Raw genomic sequence first — 19,489 nt, 5'->3', positions numbered from 1 at the left:
TAGGCGGGCCGGAGCACCTGCTGCGCGCGGCCGGAGCTCCGCGGGTGGCTGAGGGGACAGCCTGACACACCCGACAGCACGGCCCAGGAGGCGGGTGTTCGCTCGGAGCTGCTTCTGCGCCCTGCTGAGAGTGCGTATCACAGGTTCAGTTGGGTTGGAAAAGACCTCAGACACCTTCGAGTCCAACCTGTGACCGAACCATCACCTTGTCAATTACACCACGGCATTAGTTGCCATGTCCGGTCTTTCCCTGCGCACCTCCAGCGACGGTAACTCCACCACGTCTCCGGGCAGTCCAGACCAATGTCTACTCACCCTTTCTGTGAACAAATCCCCCTAATGTCCAATCTAAACCCCTGATGGCGCAATTTTAAGACTTAAGACTGTTGTTCTGTACCTACCCAGGAGAAGAGGCTGAACGCCACCTGATTCCAACCTCCTTTCAGGTATTTGTAGAGAGTGTCCATCATATTTTATTGAGGTGTCCAATGCCTCACACCTTGTTTCTGTGCTATCTAGTGCTACCTTGGAAGGATCTTTTCCCAGGAGCAATACCCTCCCTGACTTGAGGCAGAATCCACTAAATTGAGTTGCCACACTAGGCAAAATTTGCCTTAAGTTGCCTTCACTATCTCCAGAACAATTTACCTGCATGTAGAGGATAAGGGAGGCATGGCAGCAGGCACTCTCTTATCTTCAGGTCACTTACATTTTTGCTTTTTATCTGTTGTAGTTGTAGCCCTGCAGTTTTGCCACACTTTCTACCACTTTATACAACTGAAAACTTCCAAGTGTATAGGCCAGAATATGTGTAACAATAATAAAAAAATAAATTTAAAAAGCCTTCATACCAAACGTGATTTGGATCACAGTCTGCAGAAAGCTGTCATCCAAAGAAGGTATGTGCTGTTATATTTTCTTATTTTTAATTCTACATTCCAAAAAAGGCCCTAAACAAAGCCTGGAATTCCCCTGCTTGTAACTACAGATAAATATTTTTGCAAACAATTTCTGCATAATCATAGAATCACAGATGTGACCCACAAGGATCATCAAGCCTCTTGACCTGCTCAGGACAACCAGAATTGTACCATGTGCCTGAGATCAAATAAAAGCAAATATAAGAGAACTATGCAATTGCCATCTTCCTTAAGCTTGTGTGTTGCCCACCAGTGTTTAATCTTCCAAACTAAATTTCAGGTACTTTTTTTTTTTTTTTTTTTTTTTATCTGAGAGCTGGAGAATTTGAAACCAGTTAATTCACAAAGGTAACTGTTTAGGTAGCAGAAAGACAGCCAGAGTAGTGTCACCACTGCAGAAAAAGCTACTTTCTTTTAGAGGCAACTAGAGGCCGTTCCAGAAATATTTAAAGCATTAACTACATAAAAAGGTTTTGATTATAATCCTTATACTGTAGTAGGTGGGAGGAAAAAAAAAGAAAATAATAAGCCATCAGTGATTAAAAGGAGCCATGAGAAAACAAGTTCCATGTCTTCTGGCGTTAACCACCACCAAAGCACATTCCCTATGAGAATCAGAGAAAGTCTTTCTAGCTCCTCTTCTAGGAATTACCTAGAATCATTCCTACAGGCAAATAAACAAAAAAGAAAAAAGAAAACAAATGCACCCCAAATAAACAAACAAAGAAAAAACAAACACGAAAAAAGCAAAACCAGCAAATCCACCCCCTTTTAGCTCATATTTTTGTTTTCTTGTAAGCTGTTACTTTATATCCAAATAGGAATTTTTCCTTCACCAAATGCACACTGCCTGACAAAAGGGTTGTGTTCTGGTATAACATTGTCTGTCTCATCTCAAAATTGTTCTGTGCTGCTGCCACTGTATCTATCTCACTGCATGGGCAGTAAGTGCTGGCAAACTTCTATGAAAGTGATGCAATTTATTGCAATTCTTGCATATTGCTGCAAAATCTAGAATTTGTCTGGGCTTGTGTTGTCTGTACAACAGAGTCACACACAATGGGGTGAGCATTATTTGCAAGCTGCAACTTCTACTCCACATCTGTTTTTATGTTAAGTGTTTTTCACAGTTTGGGTGAATCTTGTAAAGTGTCCAGAGTGCAGAGTCCAACTTCCATAAGCTTCAGTCTGTGATGAGTGGTGGAGTTGAGGAGGTAACTGGGATTTGCCAGGTCAGGATAACACTGTAACTTCTAGTCCACCTCCAAGCTCTCTTCACTGAGGATACAAACAAGTGTTCAAGTTGTGAGACTACTAGTGGCACCAAGTGGGAGCTGGGTGTTTAGTCCTCATTCACACCCATATTTTCACTTCTTTGTCCTCCAAGGAAGCCGCCTTTTCTTTTTCCTTTATTTATTTGTTTATTTATTTGGACTGTGATACTCTTGTTTCATATTATGACACTGATTCTGAGCAGCAATATCACTACTATGCCGTGTGAGAACATTCAGCAGTACGCATTTCATCTGGTACAACGTTATGCTAGATCTGATATTGACTATACTCCTGTAGTTAGCATGAAGGTGATTCTGCAGTTCTGGGATAAAATCATGACCAGTTCTAACCTATTTCCTTCTTTGTTAGTTGGTGGTGTTTTGTTTTGTTATTTATTTCTCTCCTCTCTCTTTTTTTTTTTATTTTTTTTTTTAAGGGATAATGTTGTTTTTGAGACTTTTTGCACCAGATTAGCCCTTTGCTTTCTGTGGCTGCAGAGGTCTAGCAGTACGTGTTTGAAAGATGGATTCATTATACCATCAGAACAAACTCAGTCAACTGAGCAAACCTACTTTGTGCAGAATATGTCTTACTTCTGACAGCACTCAGCTCTTTTCCTGTTTGCAAACATCTTCCCGCTGACACAGAAAGAAGTGTTTTGTCCATCGGCCTCTCCCTTTTACTTTAAGGTGGGGCTTACAGCAGTTGTGTTCATTCGCTTGACACCTTTATAAATAAGTTTTAGCAGAACAAATTGTTCACATGTCATCCAGAATCAGGGTCTGGCAGTCCATCTTATGCACTGTCATAGCTCACACGGTTCAGCACTGCATAAACATGAGTTTCAACACAGCAGAACTAGAATTTCCACCAGGTAATTCCCGTATCCTGTGTGACAGAATGTAAAGTAGAAAGTTCCAGGATTTCATAACCTAACCCTTATACTATTCCATTATATTTCCAGGCTTTTTTTTTTAAAGCTTACAAAATATTGTACAAACCAACACAGTAATTTTTTCACAATCAAGCAGTGAATCTAGAGTAAGGCAACTTTAAAATTTGTAAACTAGACAGTTTACATATCACATTGAAGCTAGGAAGTTATAAACCATAGAATTCAGTACCTCTGCAGTAAAACTTGCAGTTAAAGTTCTTTGTTTGCCTGAAGCAACTAGCTCTTACCCACACATTTGCTCCAGAAATGAGACTAAAATCAGTAATAGCAGAAAAAAAAAAAATAAAGAAATCTTTTGGTCATTAAGCTTATGTCACTGTCAAGATGTGAGGCTGTTAACATGATTAGTTAAAAGGACCATTTTTCACCACATAATTCCAGAAAAGCTGGCATCTATTTTGGGATTATTACTCTGTAATGGAAATCTATCATTATTTAAGTTGTCAGCATTTATTTTGAGACTTCATTATTTTTGGGAACACACACAGATACAAGCACCAAACCCACAAAACTTCACAGCATAATTCTTGTCCTGTGCTTTTCTATTATAAAGAGCTCTTTAATGATAGAAAACACAGGACAAGCACTCTACTGCCTCCATACTGGAGACAAGGCTTTCTTCTCCATGCCACAATGAAGGTGCTTATTCCTCCCAATCCAATTGTTTTCCAGGTCAAATAGTGGCACTTACTTATGCTTACCCAAGCTTAGTTTTGGTATACAGGACAAATGAAGGAAAACGTCACATATTTAAAAAATAAAAATAATTTTAAAAATGCAACTCACCAAATTTATTTGCTTTGTCATGGACCTTTTATGAAGTCAAGCTTTTCCATTCTAAATTGTAGAGACATGCTAAAGGAAAGCAATCAAACAAACAAAACCCACTTCATTTTTATGCCAGCTGTCACAAATACCAGAGTTTGATAATCAAAAGGCACCTCTATGCATCTATCAACCCAATTTTGTCTTTATACTATTTATTGTGCTAATGCTTAGACTTTAATTCCACCTTAGAAAAAACCCTGTTGTCTTTTCCTTTTAATGCTTTCTTTAAAGTTTATTTAGTATGCACAAAAAATCGTGCAAAGTAAAACATTACAGTGTAATGCTAACAAATATATAAGCTCTTCAGTTAATTACTTCCTTTAGGTGGAGAGATCAACAAAGAAAACCCAACAACTTATATCTGCCATGGTAATATAATTGGCATTAAACTAAATAAAAAATAGGTACAGGTTGAAGTAAAAGAGAATATTAATGGTAAATTTTTCCTTTCAAAATTTCAGTAATTATTATTATTATTCCACCAAACTTCCCATTACACAGAAATTCAGATGATATATATATTAAATATATATATAATATATATATTTAAAATTTTAAATAATTTTAAAATATTTAAATAAATATTTTACATTTATGTAATGTATACTATACTATATAATATATACTATTATATAATATTATTAAAATATATGTAATATAGTATAGGATATATATGTGTGTGTGTGTGTGTGTGTGTATGTCTATAAATGTCTAAACCATCTATGCACTACATGAAGTAAAACACAACTGATGAAATATTACCAGGACATAATTTTTAATCACCCTGAAAAGCAAGAAAATTTATGCAGAACATTTTAGCCAACAGTACTGAAGTGTGTGAATGAAGTAGCAAAAAGTCAAAAAACAAACAAAAAAGTATTAAAAACCCACACAAATACTCATTAGCAGTGTTTTATAATATGTTACTGCTTTGAAAATATTATATAGGTTAAAAGAAAGATCTAGTATAGTTTGACATTCAAATCTGTGTATGTCAGAAAGCTTTGAAACTGGACCCTGGGCTGAAACTGGCCTGAAACTTGGAAATTTCAAGTCCTCTTCAATATAACATATGGAATAATGTTCACTGGTTTGTCACACAGGATGAAGAAACAAAGACTTGGATGTAATGCCATTGAATAGTCCTACCATAGAAACACAGGGCTGGAAAAATCCACTTAGGTGATCAAGACCAGCCTTCTACCAGAAATGATGCAATGTACATGAGAAACAATAAATCCTTCATCCTTTACAAGGCAGGGAACAGCTGAACTCTATTGAAAAATAAATTAGCTTGTCAGGAAAAAAAAAATCCCTAGCAGTTCAAACATGTTCATCTGCAGGCAATAAGCTTGGGTATCCTCAAACTAAAAATGGGATCAGTTTATATTTCCATTTTTTTCCATTTCCTTATTTCCACACAAGGCAGGAATCATCTTATTGAGACTTCTCAAATAGATAAAGCAGGTCAATTTTAAATTCAAATTCTAGACTCAGAGCAGAATGCCAGGGGTATATTTAGAACAATCGTGTTGTCAGTGAAATCTTTGGAAGTCTAGCTAAGAAACTGAAGAGATGGTGCTGTGATCACAGGGAAAAAAAAAAGCAGTCTAGGATGCAACTGCCTAAAACTTGTTTCAGTTATCCATGGACATATTTTTAGTAACTGTAAATCACTTAAAACAGTTTTCTTGAACAACTGTAAATTACACCTTTCAGGCTTTGTGTTGCTTATTAAATGCAGAGTCCAGGGGTTCAGTTTAATTAATAATAATTTAATAAATTAAAAATTATTCAGTGAACTTTCTCAGCTCTTAAGTTCAAACACCAGAAACTTTCTACACATGAATCATCACATTGGATTTAATGAACTCTGAGGTATATGCATATACCTGTTGCTGCACGAGTCACACTATTCCCTGTAGGATTCCTTTTTCCTGTAATCTTATAATTGCTAAGGACTACTACATTAGTCACTTAACATGTAATTTTCTTACAAATATGCATCAGTAAGGCAGCCAAAAGGAACTTTCCATTTCAACTGGTCCTGAGAACAAGCACTGATCCCAATATTTCTAGAAGCATATGTTAGACATTTAGACCAAGAGGCAAGCACCCAACATGCAGTTTATTATTCTACTTACATTTTAAGGTTTTTAGATTTTCAAAGCACTTGGGCAAAGCATATTTGGCCATTATTTGTGGGAGAGTCTGCATCTCTACTGTTTCCCATGCAAGACTCTGCATCTGAAGGTATGGATTTTGATGTACTGAAGTTTATCATACAATTTAGTAACGTGCTTTAGTAACATTGAGAATTGGGTCTTTGACCCAGACATTTGTGACTGACCTGGTAACACTAGGAATGGATCTCACTCAAATGGCTTCCTCACTCGTTGCTCTCCCTTCTGCTCTCATTTCCACCTAAAGATAGAAAAATGAAGAAATTTACCAAAAGAGGGGTAACACATCAAAGGAAAAACTAAAATTCCTGCAAATGGATAAAAGTCCCAAGGAATAAATGGTACTACAGTAACCAGAGTTATGACAAACAAGAAAAAGTAAGCCACACCAGAGTACAGTGGCACACCGTCCTGGTTTCAGCTGGCTGCAATAGAGTTAATTGTCTTCTTGGTAGCTGGTACAGTGCTGGTTTGAATTCAGTATGAGAATAATGTTGATAGCACACTATTGTCTGAGTTGCTGAGTGGTGTTTACCCAAAGTCAAGGACCTTTCAGTGTCTCATGTTTTGCTGACGAGCAGGTGCACAAGAAGCTGGGAGGAGCATAGTCAGGACAGCTGACCGAAACTGTCCAAGGGGATATTCCATACTCAGAACAGCATGCTCAGTGTATGAACTGGGGGAACTGGCCTGGAGCTGCTGATCACTGCTCAAGGATGGGCTGGCCATCAGTCAGCAGATGGTGAGCAATTGTACTGCGTATCACTTGTTTTTCTTGGGATTTATTGCTCTCTGTCTCCTTTTCATTACTATTATTGTTGTTGTTGTTGCTATTACAATTATTATTACTGTTATTATTATTATGTTTTAAATTGTTTCAGTTATTAAACACTTCTTATCTCAGTGCATGAGTTTTACTGTTTTTTCCTGTTTCTCCTCCCTAGCAGGGCAGGGCAGGGAAATGAGCAAGTGGCTATGTGGTACTTAGTCGCCAGCTGGGTTTAAGCCATAACATATACATACACCCAGAAAAATGTCTTCATCCATCAACATTTCCCACTTATTCAAATGTCACTGACCCACTTACAGGAAGTTGTTTTCTTGAAGTACTTGCATTACCCTGAAGCAGCCAGTGTAATTGTTCATTAACAGTTAAGATAGGTGCTAAGAAAATCCACAGAACTTTTTTTTTTTTTTAAATGAACTGATCACAGAGGCGAGCCACATCAAGAAGTATAAAACCTGTGACTCCAAATTCAAAGTTTTTTCTTTTTTGTTTTCTTTTTGTTTTCTTTTTTTTTTTTTATCTCCCTAGAACTGTGCTGGTACTTAGAGGTCTTTTAAAAGAAGAGAACTAGAGTACAAAGTTTGCGGTGTTATGAGGTACCAACAAAATGACAACAATAATTACTCTGTAATTATTTTAATGTCACTCCTTAGGTAACAGAAAGGACTGCAGTTCTAGACAGTCAAAGATGAAATAGCTTTAGTTATGCTCTTACATAAAAGTAGGTCTCATTATGTAAATCTTCCTTCTGTCTTTGACAGAAATACAGGTATAGGTTTCTAGGTTAGTACTACACAATATTCCAACTCAACCATCAACACCATATAGAACAAAAAATAAATAGGTTATTGATTAGAAGATGAACAAGTATTTTTTGAGATGTATATGTCCCTTATCCATAACAACTGAATTTACTTCTACCCTCTTCTTTTGCAACTAAACAGTTTCCAGTTCCTTCTACACTACAGAGTACTTAAAAGATTAGTCTTGAACAAGAAAAAACAAATATCAAAAAACCCCACAAAAAACATGGCACAAAGCTATATAATGTTTTAATTTTTACAATCAAGTTACTTAATATTCACAGGTAGCACATGCTTTTTAATATCAACATCAAGGAAAACAATAATTACCTCTTTTATATTTTTTTTAATTTTTAAATTTTTTTAGAGAAACAAGACCACAAAAGTAGCATAGCTGCAACAGCTTCCATCTCTGTACCACTACTGCTATTAACAGACAGGCTTTATTTTACAAACTCAAAAAAAGTGCTACTTAGTTCTTTCAGTTGCCAAGCAGACAAAATCCTGCTAGCCTTCAGTTAGTTCACACACCATCTCTCACCTTCCTTTCCTTCATCTTCTCACCCCCAATAACATGGTTCTCTCTGAGCTTGGACTGCCTTTGAGACCAAACTGCCTTAAGCTGGGAATCATATACCTTAGCACATTCACAGCTGTGTGCTACCGTTTCTCAGAGTGAAGGGGACTAATTTCCTAAGTCTGTAACATCAAAGCACAGTGTTATCAAAAAAGACTAAATGTAATCCTTGATTACAGAATGGAGAAGTGAGAAAAAGGAGAAGGGATTCTGACTTTTTACATCATGTTTTTGAGTTACACCTATTCCTCCTGTCATTTCACTGAGTAGAAGTACTCCTAAATGAATTTAAATTGCCATAAAAAAGTTTGGATAGAAACACTCTTTCAGGCTGCAATACAAAGGTGCGTAGCTGGAACAAGGATTACACCTGATCCTATCCACTGTCCATGCCCCAAGAGCCAGTGAAGAAATGCAGGTTCTTATAATGTTGTTTACTTAGCAATATATCAAACCCACTATTCATGTTTATATTTTTTATGTTTCATGAAGACATTAGAGAAGTATTTAGAAATAAGAGATTCATCAGCAAGCATTGACATGGGCCTCTATGAGGTCACATAATTTAAGGTTTTAAAAATCACAACTTTCAAAGTAGCAACACTGTAAACTACATTATAATGCTTGTTGTGATGGTGCAGTAGGAATCAAATATTTTTTGGAAAGAATGTACACCAAATTGCATTCTTGTTATATAAATTTAATGCCAGGCTAATATTCTGTCATATAGAAATCATTAGACATTAGGAAAGGAGCAGCTGTGCTTTCCAAGAGACTTTGCTCTTTGGATCACATCTGTATCTGTTTCCACATCTTAATTTTTATAGTCTACAGAGCACAAACCTAGAATGAATATTAGAACTTCTTATTCTATGATTGACTGACTACTGAGTACTTATAAAGCAGGTATCTTAGCTGATTTGTTTAATTTTGAAATTTGAATTGTCTCCTTTTTTAAACCTGGTATAACACATTTACTAACTAAAAAAAAAAAAATAAAAACACCCAAGGAACAGAAGTACAAGAATGATATTCAGTGAGGCTTTACCCAGAAATGAATCATCAGCTTTGTGAATTCTATATTTGTATCAATGCGTATAGGTACAGGCATTTGGAGCAACATACAAAATAAGTAATCACATGGAGGTGTAGTGTCCCCACCTCTTTCTTCCAGAGCCACTTTGCAGGTGTTGTAAGAGTAGGACTGCTTGCAGAAATAATCTAGAAGCACCATGTCTAACTGTGGAATTTAGGGCAACCTAACAACCTTTCTTAACACCTCATTCCATTCTAAACAGCCATTGGAATAATGATTTTAAAGCAACAAAATGTAATATAGATTTAGTTAGTTACATTTTGATGACAGCTTCAATTATTTTTTGCTCACAACAGTCACATCTTGGAATCATGACCTATAACCCCTTCTTTAGAGTAGTCATGCTTACCATAAAAAGGGAAGACTTACTTTACTTAATAAGAGTCATCCAAAGGTTAGGCATCTCAGACCAATCTGGCTTAAAATCAGATATGTACTTAAAACAAAGTACATATCTCAGTCTATCACAAATAGTTAATATCCTTCATGTATGATTCCCTGATTTTAATCACCTGTGTGTGTATTAGCTGTGCTGCCTACACTAGACAAGCTCTTTCCATTGTAAATGAAAAGAAGAAATATCTCCAAATAGCACTTCATCCTGCTTGTTTTTATGGTGGAAGAATTCCCCTCCAGATGTGCTCATCATGTTTTAATTAGAGCTTGAAACAGATAAATAGCAGATAAAACCTTCAGACATCTCTTAATCAGGCAGTTATGATGTGTTTTCCAGTTCTTTTACTCATCTTGATGCAATGCAAAGCAGCAAAATAAGAAAGCAGATGTGGCTTATGGTGCAAGTCTTTCTAAAACATGTTAGAAGGCCATTTACTTTGATTACAGGTGAACATTGAATGCAGTTTACCTTTCACTGTAGATCTGTCCTGTTGTAAGAGCAAGCAAATTCAAAATACATTCAACCTCTTTAGCCCCTAAACTCTTATCCTATTTTACCAAGAAAAGTATAGCAAGCCTTACAAATCTTCTTGACCTCAACAATGGCTTTTCAGAGTTCAGGAGTTTTGCCAGTCAGCTACTGTCATTTTGTTTTCCACACCAAGTGGAAAGTGCCCTTTAGCTAAAGCTATATCCCACTGTTGTCCTAAGACTTTTATTGTTGGAATGCTTCTGGCTGCAGCTTATCTAGTTAATTTTTCCATTGCACTTAAACAATGTCTGGTTTGAGTTTTGGTTTGGTTTATTTTGTTGTTGCCACTGTTTTGGTTTGTAGTTCTCAGTGTTTTTGTTGTTGTTTCTGTTTGTTTTGTTTGTTGTTTATTTTTGTGTGTTTGTTTGTTTGTATAGGAACTGCTTTGACTGGTGCTTTAAGGTACTGTGTCAGCTGATCCCTTAGTTTGTCCCAGTTTTAGGAAGTTCTGCAATGCATTTTCTTTGTTTCTAAAATTTATAATTTTGGTTTTGCTTGATCTTTTTTACCTCATGAATTTCCAGAGTTTTATTTCTGCTATGTTCTGAGAAAAATAGAAAGTCTGGTATTTAGTTTATTGTTGTCTGAATACAAACCTTGGTTTTCATGTTTATAGGAGCCTTGGTCATCTAGTCCCATGCATGTTTTAGATACATGCAGAGATAAGGTGAGGCCTCTCATGGAGTCAGTTTTTCCCTGATATTAAAGAACAATGTAGGAATATCTCTTGAATATCTCTGAATTATTTTTTTTAATTAGCAGCTTTTCTGTATAAAATTTATGATGAAGCTGCCAAGGCTATCTGGATTTTCAGAAGTGAAATGAGTGAAAATTTAAGTTTAAGAAATTTGCTTTATTTGAATAAAAATAATTGAATTATGGGCATGCTGATAAATAAAAGTTCTATAGCCAGAAGGGCACTAGTTGTTATTTAAAAATCTTACTCAATGTCTAGTAAGAAAATGAATGCTATGTCTTTATGAAGTTGCAATGTCTTGGATGCTTAGTGCTTTGTATTTGAAAGCAGCCAAGTTTGAAGTTAAGTTATATTAGTAACTTATTTATGGTGACTTGGAAATAAAAGCTAATACAAATTCAGTTTAAATGAGTGTAGCTAATAGCAGATAATCTAACATCGCGATGTCTGGGTCCAGCTACAAACTGCATTCCAGCCTCATATCAGGTGGAGACTAAACCTTCATCTCTTTCCCCTTCTTGTTTACAAGACATAGGGAACAGGGGGTGACTTACTTATGTATCAAATACACAGACAGTGCTCACAAATTCTGACACGCAGGAATTTTTTTAGAAACTATGAAAACATGCCTTGCAATTTATCAGGCAATAACAAGAATCAAGGACACACCATAAGAAATAATGATTAAGAACAGACAGAGAAACATATCAGTAAAATGCACTTCATCAAATTCATTAAGAATACTAGCAAATTAAAGAGAGAGTAGCCAGTCAGTCTCATAAAACTAACCAAAGAAATATCGTTTCAAACGTGATTAACTCAACTTCTTTGGGCAAAACTGAAAAGTAATTGTGTTTAAAAAAGAAAGTTGACATCCTAATTAAGGTACTCCTCTTAAGACTGATGATGATAAACAATAATGGAAAACTCTTAGGGCTGCCGAATTTGAAATTGTGCTTCATCTGATTATTTTCTTTACTTATGTGGAAGAAATAGAGGTGTTTCTGCTTTTCCCATCTCTGCGTTCTGCTCTGCAGATTGCAGTTCATTCTATGGGAGTCAGCAGTAGTTTAACCAGCCTGTATGTTGAAACATTTTAGAGTGCAAATTTTTCCAAACTAATCTTAGGAAAATGACCAAAGATCCAGTATTGGGAATGTAATTGTCTTGACTCTTAGCTTTCATTGGGTGACTCAGCTGCAAGGTGGTTTAGCCTTGGCCATCTGGAGGTACTGTGGAGAGTACCTGAATCTTCTTTCTTCCATGTTTTTAAATAGAAGCCATGATGGCATAAATTGCAAGCCTGGTAATAGATACAAAAAAGTCGTAGACTTTTATGGTGTCATTCAAGCTACAGGACCTTAGCTTGGTTTCAACACTAGCAAGATAAAATCTTTGTCTGATAAGAGAGGCCTTTCAATTAGTATCACAACAAAAGTCATCTTGCTGGAATATTTCCTGTGAAAGAAGACTTCTCTTTCCTATCAGAGTTTGAGCTGATGAGGAAATCTGCATGATGAATTGGTTCTTCAAAACCAATATACATGGATATGTATACATGGTGATATACATGGAGAATTACAGCTTAAACACACAAGAGGTTCCACTTCTCACACCTTATATCTATCTGTCTATCTATCTATCTATCTATCTATCTATCTATCTATCTATCTATCTATCTATCTATCTATCTCTATATCATCTATATATCTATATCTATATCTATATCTATATCTATATCTACATCTATATCTATGTATCTATATATCTATATCTCTATGTATCTATTTTCATATATATTACTTTATATAAAATTATTCATCTACGTCACTAAAAAGTCTTGTGGTCTGGATTCTGTAATCCCATATAGAGACGTAAGAATCCTCAGCACCATTTTTTGTGACTGTTACTCCATTTGGAGGGGAGAGAATGACTTTGTCTAACCATGCCCCCCATAAGATGTATGAGAGGAAACAGTAAAATTATAATACCATTAATGTTTTTGGCTCCACATAGTCTCCTGTATTCTGTTCATAACATATTGAGCAGGATTTTGTTATGTTTTCAGCTTTGATATTAATTTAAATGTTCTAAGTGAAAACCTGAGGTGCTACTGTCTCAAGACCTGACTGGACACAATCCCTTCTGTTGCAAAAGTACTGAAAGAACTGACAGTCTTTGCTAGAAGCGAATGTTCTCATGGCAGAAGGGCAGAGTTGTTGCCCAGACATAGCTGATGAGCATCACTTGAGATGTCCTAGAGAATTCAGGATGTCTTTGATATCCAATACAGAGGACCTGCAGGTATGACATAAATCCTGTGAGAGACATGCACCTTTGGTGCCTTTGTAGACGCCACTGGATCACTCTTGTTGACCACTGAAATGAACATGGTCCAGATGGATCTCAAGTCAGTGGATGTGAAATGGCAGAATTCTGTCATGAGCATTATCTGGAAACTCTCTGGAGCCAACAGATCACTCAGCATACGTCAGAGATAGGGAACCTGAAGTATGGCTGAGTGGCTGGCATTGAGATAACTACACTTCAGGTGATTCTTGCTGCAGCTCTTATCTGAAAGATGATGGAAGACTGTGAGATAAGAGGACTTAATATTGTGACTGGATCTATGAACCTTATTCTGTACAGGTTCCTCCACAGCTGAGAGAAAACTGCAATTTGTCAATGAAGATACAGAACAGACTGCTTTAATGGATTTGGGTCAGTTAAAAACTGAAAAGTGAGACTAATTGTGTACTAATGATCTCATTATTGTCCTTTGTGGGGAATCCCTTTGTCTAGTCCCAGGCAAGTTTAACATAGAGTTTCTGAGACTGAAAGGCTCTGTGTGAAACTAGTCACCTCAGCACTGCTCATGGTGGGATTTAGTAGTCCAAAAGTAGCTTACTCAAGACCTCTTTTCCATTTAGTGGACTGAAAATGTCAATCTGATAAATTTACCACAGCCCAAATTATGCAACAATTGTCCAGGAATACAAAGAAGAGGGAACCACTGACTTCTCACTCCATATACCCACAGACCCTAAGGCTGAATTTTGTCATGTGGATGCATGTGCTATGTCTACACTGCCTGCTGAATCAGGAAGCTCAGTGCAAGCCATGCATCATGCAGCTGCTGCAAGCAAACTCCTTCATGGCTTGGCAATTATCTGTGTTGCTCTTTAACCCAGACAAACAGTGTGGAACTCAGCTCAAGGATAAAGTTCAAACTATTTCTCTGGACTTTTTAAATCTCTCCATGTCTTAAGGGACATCCTGCTGAAAGATTTGAAAAGTACACAACTAACCTCTTAGTAAAAGAATTAATATTACCTACACACTTGTTGCTTCTTTGACTGACCTTGATGGTTTCAGAAAAGTAATAAAGAAGGAAGACTGCATTAGAGCTTTGGAAACCTTTGTAAAGCTTCTTCTGTCCACAGCTGCATAGAGCTTTCCAAAGGCGTTTGTCCTATAGGCAGTTGCTGCAGAGATGGGAACAGCGCACGCTATCCCAGAAGGTTAATGGCGAAGGTACCTGATCTATTTGTGAATCAGACGCTGTTCCCATGGGAAAATACTTGCTGAAGGAGTGTTTAGATATTAAGTGAGAAAAAAAATTGGTAAAATATTTTTACTGATGTAAAACTCTTGTCCAAAATAACATCTCCATTTCCTGAAATTTACTAGTGCAATTAGGACATTAATAACCAGAGTAATAGTTTGTATTAGGAAGGCTCCGGGAAGCATACCAAGTATTGGGTGTACAACTGCACATTCAGTTAGAGAGCTGTTAGACTATATGGGCATTTCAAACAAGAGGGCAAGGAGTGCTTTGGGCTCTACATGTAATGTTAAGAGCAGAGACAACAGAAAACTACGAAAAATAGTGTTGTTTTGCAATGTGCTTATTCTGTGTGCCCCAATTGGAAGGCAGAAGTAACACCAGATATCTGGAAGCCAGCTGGACGCAAATAGCTATTTCTTCATAAGAGCCTAAAAAAAAAGGGAAACAACAGGGAGGCTGATGTCAATGTCTGTGAAAGTAACACCTTTTGAGTCCAGTCATTGTGGTTTAGTTCAGCCTCAGCTCTGTCCAGAACCTGAACCTAAACTCAGGAGGGTATGGGAAGATTATGGGTTGAAGCATGGTAGGTAGCTTTTCTTTCAGTAGTGAGGAGTCAGATGTTGACTCTGTACTTCTGATTTGGTCTAAACTCCAGAAGTCAAATAACATTTCAATATCTTTATAAGTTAATAGCTTGTAATATTTTTCTTTTTGAGGTCTGTCCTATAATAAAAAGGACATTAGAAATGTTCTACAAGTTTTGTTTTTTCATTAGGAGATAAACTTATTTAGGACAAGTTTTCAGGGTGGTGGGTTCTTTGGAGTTTGTCCTTTTCCCATTTCCCTTTGGGATTCATTAATTCACTGCTGCTGAGTGTATCTTCCTCATGACCGGATTCCTGGGTAGTACCTCCAAGAAAGACAAATAAACAACTGTTGTCAATATTTTTTTTTTAACAGGTCATATTTTTTACACTTCTCTACTGCTTTGTTTCCTGAGAGAGCTGTCAAGTAGATTTCATGTTCTATTATGCCTACTATGTTTGTACTTGCAAAAGTGACATCCCTTAGCCATAGAAAAATCTCAGCTTTTACTCTTGAAAGATGACTTGGAAGAGATTGTTATGCTAAAAATTGCATTATATTTTAAACTAAAATATGATGGTATAAATTTCATGAGGTAGTTCAATGTAGTTCACACTGGCTTTTTATTCAGTTGCTTTTCAGAATAAATTTAATTAAATTTTTATGTTACCTTGAGAATAAATCAAATGCAAACCAGAAGGTTTTCAAGGTGAAATGAGCCTAGGTGAATATAAGTTTCAGTGTAATTTTAATTTGCTGTGTTTGTACACACATCTGCTAGTTGCCTTTCCTGTTACAGAGTTAGGGAAGTACTTGCTTTGGAAAGAAGAGACATTCAGCCACCATCTGGAAACAAGCTGTGAGAAAGCACCTTCTCCACAAAAAAAGAAAAATTAAAAAATTAGGAAACAGAAGGTCAACTGATTCGAAAAGCCACATCAAGAACTCTCACTTAAATAGAAGAAAAAAGGCAAATTTTGCATAGAGAGGACTGCAGAATGAGATGTAGAGATGTTTGTCCAGCATAATGGGTTTTAACCCATGACACACAGACTTCTAGGGATTGTAAATTTCTTCTAAATAATAAAAACCCCAAGGTAATTAAGAAATGCAGGATGATTATTTCCCAGTGAACTTATATTGTTCTCTATGCTACTGGAAAATGGCTAAGCTTCCAAAAGCAGAAAAGGTTGAAAATGACATCTGTAGTACATTAGCTCACCATTGTGGGAGCATTTGAACTGATCCTGTCTTTGGAGTAGCAGTATTCAGTTACAAGGTCATCCTTTGACTGCAAAGCACTTTTATGAACCAGAAGGCTCAGACTTTGTTCCAGGTAGGACTGCTGGTTTTAAAATAGAATTTTTTATTTTTTTTTTTAAAAAAAAAAGGATTAAAATAAAATTTAAAACATTTCTAACATTAACTCTTCACTAAATACTTTTGGAGTCTTTATAAGATTTAAAAAACTTTGAGAAAACATAATCAGTAAGTAACTTATAAGTGTTCTTGTACATCCATGGTGAAATAAAAGAGGGCCACAGTGATCTTGAGTGTGGTGCTTAAATGTTAGCTCAGTCACTAACTGAGCACTGTATTGCCCCCACATCACACATACCTGTTCATCAAGAGGCCCACACTAAGCAGTGCAGGTTCAAGCTGGTTAGTGCCAATTGTCCTGGGCATCCCATCCCTGTACATAGGTGAACATTATGGGCCAAGTTACTGTTTAAATAGATTTATTTAAATGCTGGTAACAGCAGTGTTAAATATTCTTCTGTTAGTTACCAAATACATCATATGTATTTTGTGGCTCCTTTTATGGTTTCCTTTATCATCTTATCCACTTGCTAAACTGTATTTAGCAGACTGAAAGCTTACAGAGCAATGGAGAGTACCTGAGAAAGCTTTTACTTGAAAGCAAACAGGAGCAGTCTCTTCTGTAGAGAACTCTGCTGGGCTCACGTTTTTCTTTCATAGAATAACCTACTGATTAGCACAGTTGCCAAGGAAATGAGACACCCATATCCTATTACCTCCTCTAGCTGAAAGAGCTGTAAACCAAAACTTCCTGGGAGAATATACCAAAAGACTGGATTTTTGGATAGTCTTCAAAACTATCTTTTTTTCTCTAACTTCCCTTTTCTTAAGAGCCTGAGGGATATTTAATTCTGGAGCCTAAGGTGTAAGACACCCTCTGGTATGGCAGAATACCTCAGTTCAAGTCACAGGATATTTTCTGTATTTTCTTTAATGAAAGAAAAATGAAACTGCACGTCTTGCAAGAGAAATGCCACTTTGTGGAATTTTTTTTTCAGATTTTTTCATAGAATATATTAAGCCTACTGAAACACTTTAGTTAACTAAAAATTTATTCTTTGAGTTTTGCATATGTGGCTTAAACCTCAAATCCCACGATGTTTCATTTACCTTGCTGTGATAGTCTCTTGATTTCTTCCCCTTTGTCTAATGACTTTGGTAGTATCTGAGGAGAACTTTGGGGGATCTCAGTCACTTTGGGGAGTCAACTCCCAGTCTCAGAGTTCCAAAAGCTCTGGGCTTCCTCACATAAAATTCACTACTATAGTGAAGAGTTAAAGTCACTATATAATGTCACAGAATATGTCATTACATTAATGTTATAATATTATTACATAATGCCACAGCCTATTCAACCTTTGTCTTAATTATGAATCTGTAGACTGTGTCCAGAACTCCGTAACTTGGCTCCAAAATAGATGAGACTAGGAAAATAATATGTATCCTATAGTACTTGCCAACAACAGTTATGAAGAAAATTGTCTGTTGCCTAGAAAAGACAACACTGATGATGCCACAACATTAGCAGTTTAAAGAGTATGTTTTCAGAGTGTTTTCATAACCCAAATAATTATGAACAATGGGAATGGGGTGTTTGTTATAAACTGCATTTCAGTTCAGTGCTATTCACATGGACATTATGCCCTAGACTTTAGTGAATTTTAATTAAACACAACATCTAAAGATTGCAGTGAGTGTTTTTGAGAATATTTCATGAAGGAATACTGCTTTTGAGAAGGCTTTTTCCTTTCTATAGTTTCAAGAACACAAAATGTAAACTCGTTTGTAGGTAAAGTGTCAGATCTTTGCTCTTTTGAAGGATAGTAGTGGAATCAAGAAAATGGCTGTCTTTGCTAAAATAATTCTTGTGTCTTTCCCATCTAGGACAAAAGAACACAAAAATTCCTTAATAGGTTCTTCAGTGAATTTATTGGGAGATATTTTCTCTCCTTCTGTGTTAAAGAAGAAACTAAATATATGACGGAAGAAAGAAAGGTATCATTGGTAGTATTTATGTATTTTAATAATGCACAAGATTTCAGTAAATTTTAGCACCCTGTAAAGTTTCAACAATCTGCTGTTCCCTTGTTAGCATGATGAGGAACAGGGAAAGATGAAGCATTGGGTGCTATATTTCTTAGGGCACCCATTTGGAATAATTTTTGTCTGCAAAAAAGCACTGCCTGCATTTCCTTTCCTCCCAGAAACTGCTAAGCTCAGAGCGAGCATTGCTATGGTGATAACGTATTGACTTTTTCTCACAGAGCAAAGAAATAGAATCCCTTCTATATCTGAAAAAGATGCATTTTTTTACTGCTTATCTGTGACTGGTGCCTTCAGCCCCTTCCAGGAATGGCTTCCAAAAACAGTAATAGTTATATTTTTGTTTTTAATCCAAGAAAAGTTACATCACAAACAAAGAAAACAGTATTACTAGCAATTTTAAATATTAAGGCCAAGAATAGCTGTGAATAATGAAGTGGTAGAAAACATCACTTAAATTTTCATGTTCCACTGTGAGTCATTGTTCAGAAATAAAAAAAGAAAAGGGAAGAAATCAGTTTATGATACAGATAATTAATTTTGATCTCAGGAGAAAACAACTTTAAAAAAGATGAATGTAGCAGAGAAGAGGCATCCATTGTGTAAGTGGGAATTCGGCTGCTCTCCACCTCCTTCATGAGGCCTGTTGGTATCTCATATCAAAGTAATGAAAAACCACTGTGACACAGAAAGAACTAGGATATGTGTGTTTTCCACAAAAATGTTCTTAGCAGCAGTGTAACAAGAGTTTCTGGGCTTTTTTATTATTTCTCGTCTTTGCCAAAGCCAGAGAGACTCTTTTGTGCTATACAGGAAAAGGGATGTGCAAATTGTCATCTCAGCGGCTATTGAGATTGGTGTTTCTGCTGCTGAATTTTCCCTCTCTACATCTACAGCTGAAAATGACTTCATATAAAGGAAGAA

General features: G+C 36.4%; 1 long non-coding RNA gene across 3 annotated transcripts; it reads left to right on the top strand.

Annotated features, from left to right (window-relative positions):
* Positions 1 to 13: 13 nt before the first annotated feature.
* Positions 14 to 19,489, top strand: LOC117244402. Of its 3 annotated transcripts, XR_004497399.1 has the most exons (4): positions 14 to 899; positions 6,743 to 6,903; positions 18,407 to 18,517; positions 19,462 to 19,489. It is a non-coding gene; the product is annotated as an uncharacterized LOC117244402 (long non-coding RNA). The 3 variants fall into 3 exon arrangements; XR_004497398.1 differs by having other exon boundaries at positions 18,407 to 19,483; XR_004497397.1 differs by lacking the exons at positions 18,407 to 18,517; positions 19,462 to 19,489 and having other exon boundaries at positions 6,743 to 6,904.

This window comes from Parus major, chromosome 1 (assembly GCF_001522545.3).
Source record: "Parus major isolate Abel chromosome 1, Parus_major1.1, whole genome shotgun sequence".
NCBI lineage: Eukaryota > Metazoa > Chordata > Aves > Passeriformes > Paridae > Parus > Parus major.
The sequence above is the reverse complement of the archived record's forward strand: the minus strand, read 5'-3'. Positions and strand labels throughout refer to the sequence as shown.